We start from the raw sequence: 3,472 nt of genomic DNA on the forward strand, positions 1-3,472 counted from the left end.
GGGGGGGTGAGTCACTGTGGGTGTTCTAGTGTTATTTTTTGTCCTTATGTTAACTGTTTGGTAACGAGGGAGTAATAAAATACTATTAACTAATTGCATCAACCGGTACCGACTACGGAAGTGGTGGGGGGAGAAACAACGTTGACTGAATTTTGTAACGCAAGTAAAATCGGCCTACGAAAAGGGGAAGGGTGGGGGAGAAACATATTTCGCCCAAGGTGTTGCCTTATTTTTTGGTGTAAAAGCGGTTCACATGTTCAGCCGTACAGCTGATTCACATGTATTGATATCGGTATAACCCCGAAGACAGAAATAGAAATGTTGGATTGACTATTCAGCGAAGGCGGTAGTCCTAAAATTACATAAAAACCTGAACAGTTTTAAAGTGTTAACATTACACCGTCACAAGCCGCTGAATAATTTATTCTTCTAGATTGAGTTGTCGTCTAATTCAAGTCCGCCAACGGAGGTGCTTCTGAAGTTATTGTTGAACTTTTTCTACGACGACAACGCTTGAAAGCGGAATGTTTTTTGGGGGCACTAATTAAAAACAACAAACAAACTAGCGTAACTTCGTTATTCATTCATATTTTCAACTCTGTTTACTTTATCTAAAACTATGAATTGGTAACCGCCTCTTAAATAACCTAATAGCTTTGATAGGGACGTTAAATCGATACCATTTTTATAGAGGAATTGGTAGATAAACAACGTGGCTCTCATAAAATGTACAGATTCGTGTTTCTGATTTGTATATGCTGAATCTAATGTTGCCCAACTTTGATGTTGTTTTGCTGGTGATCCGACATATTATGTGTCCGTTACGGCTTTGAGGAGTTGAATCATTGGGTCAAGTTACCAAACCGGCCTGGGAGAGTAATGCAGTGATACTAAAAGTCCTATGAACGCTTGCATGGCTTTCTTCTATCCTCCTTCTTCAGGGTTAGGGTTTATGTAATCTTAGATCTTTGCCTGAACTTCTCTCAAGAAAAAATCATGTCTTGCCAGAGTTGTTTTACCGAGAAAAAAAAGGATAAAAAAGGTTCTGATTGCCTCAAATTACCACCGCATCCGGACGCAGCAACAACAACAACGCACGCTTCTCCAGCCTTATCTTTGTCTGTCTGTTTGTCTCTCTTCTCTCTGCCTCCTCTGTCTGTCTGTCTGTCTGTCTGTCTGTCTGTCTGTCTGTCTCTCTCTCTCTCTCTCTCTCTCTCTCTCTCTCTCTCTCTGTCTCTCTCTCTGTCTCTCTTTCTCTCTGTTACTACTTCTCTAAATTACCCCTCCCCATCCTCTCTCTTTCTCACAAATTACCAATTTCTAAAAGCCGATTCTCTTTCGTTAATTGATTGAGAGAGGCCAAACAAAATAATATAGAGTTTCATAGTGTATTCCTCTTTGGATAGGTACTTCCGATGGACCCTATACCAGCCTGTAACATTCTCTGTCTCCTGGGAAGTGTTCAGTGCTAGGCGATCATAAATCCACCAACTGAGCATTTTCTTCCCATTGTTGTTCTTATTCCTTCAGTTTATTTTGAAGGTGTCAGTCACAGTCCAACAGAGTCATTATAACCACACATGATGAAAGCAATAAATAGGCCTAGAAGAGAAGCATGTAAGCACTGTGAAAGAACAGATATTAATATGCAATGCAGGCCGGGAAAAACACAAAGGAGCTCCCCCATAATTATGATCCGTATACTTTTCCCTACCTAACAAGGGTGGGCCCCTAGACGCTCATAGATTTATATCTACATGGTCCTTTTAGCCTATTGCTTGCGTTACAAACTAATCTAAATCTAAAAGTAGATCTAGGGATAGGATGGAGGGTTGGTTTTTATTGGTTGTTTGCATAGAGAGGCTCTAAGTCAGTGAAGACTGTGCGGATCAGGAGGGGGGCCTCCACTGTGTAGACATGGATTTTAGACAGATATGAATTAAACTTGCACGGTCAAAACTTCACTGTAGGTTTAATCTAAACACGTACACTGATGGAAGAGATATTTGATATTCACACAATCCAGATGATTTGAAAAAAGCATTGAGTACTATGGTGATGAAGAATCTGAAAATGAACAGTAGGCCTACAGTACAGCCAAACAGCACTTCAAATTTGGGATCTCAAAACTGTTGGTCAATCTTAATTAATGAATTAATTAGTCACCACTTCTGTTCCTCAACACACACAATGATGTAGAAAATATTCACATAATCCAGATGACTTGAAAAGCAAACTGCATTAGGCAGAAATAATCCAATGTCAAAGCATTCTGTACCCCCATTATTATATTACACCCTGCCTTGACCCCTCCACAATGTTACGGGTTTATCAAAAACTTCGAGAGTTGTTATCTGCCTTAAATTTAACACACGTCCAGACCAAAGGCATACTCAAGTGAAGAACACAAATCTTATCACCGCAGTGGTCCCCGTCGTGACCACTAGCGGAATCCGGTTTGGAGACGCCTCAGGCTTAAAACCCACTGCCCCCGCCGTACGACAAACGCGGGAGCTAGAATCACAGAATGTCTCTTTCTCTCTGCATCGCCGCCACAGTGGTTTCGTTTCCGGTCCTTTCTTCACACGGCACAATTAATTGTTTTGGCGAGAGACATTTTAGTGCAGCATTACAATTTCTCCTGTCTTAACTCCGCCCGGCTTTATCATTATGTGCTTATTTTGAACGCGTGTATAGTGTTGCACAAACCAAATAAAACCTTCGAAAATTTGTGACTGTTTTTTCTATGTGCGGACCAATCCGATCTGGAGGAATCTGAAATGGAGCTCGCGTCATCCGAATATAGTCCACACACTTTTCTTCTTCACCCAGACTTTCTTCCACGAGGTTATGGTATTCGCCCAAATTATCCTCTTGTCGGATTACTGGACGACCATATAACGCCTTGTAATTTTACAAGACCGCCCTCTTTTTAGCCATGGCATTAACAGACGCTGCTAAGCCTCCTTTGTCTGCACCGTTACGTCTATTGTTGCATCATGATAGCCCACCAAAGCAAATGCCGTGGCGGAAACAAACCGGACGCAGAACGGGTTAAATCCGTTGTGCTCACACGGTCACAGCACAGCTGTTTTGATGGGCTGGATACGTATCCAAACTGATTTTCACTGCGTTTGTAGTCTGATACTGATTTTTTTGTTAGGTCTCCCGTGTAGGTAGGACTTGTGTCTTCTTTGAAAGTACTTTGATGTAAATATAACCTTAACATATAGGCCTACAGCCTGTGGCTCAAGAATCAATAATGATGCAGCAGTGGTTTCGTTTCCGGTCCTTTCTTTACGCGGCGATGCAGAGAGAAAGAGACATTCTGTGATTCTAGCTCCCGCGTTTGTCGTACGGCGGGGGCAGTGGGTTTTAAGCCTGAGGCGTCTCCAAGCAACAGAAAATAATAATAAGGTTAATAACAAGAATAATAATGGTAATAACATTGATAATAACAATAAAAATAGTA

Source organism: Aplysia californica, unplaced genomic scaffold (genome assembly GCF_000002075.1).
Source record: "Aplysia californica isolate F4 #8 unplaced genomic scaffold, AplCal3.0 scaffold01086, whole genome shotgun sequence".
Taxonomy (NCBI): domain Eukaryota; kingdom Metazoa; phylum Mollusca; class Gastropoda; order Aplysiida; family Aplysiidae; genus Aplysia; species Aplysia californica.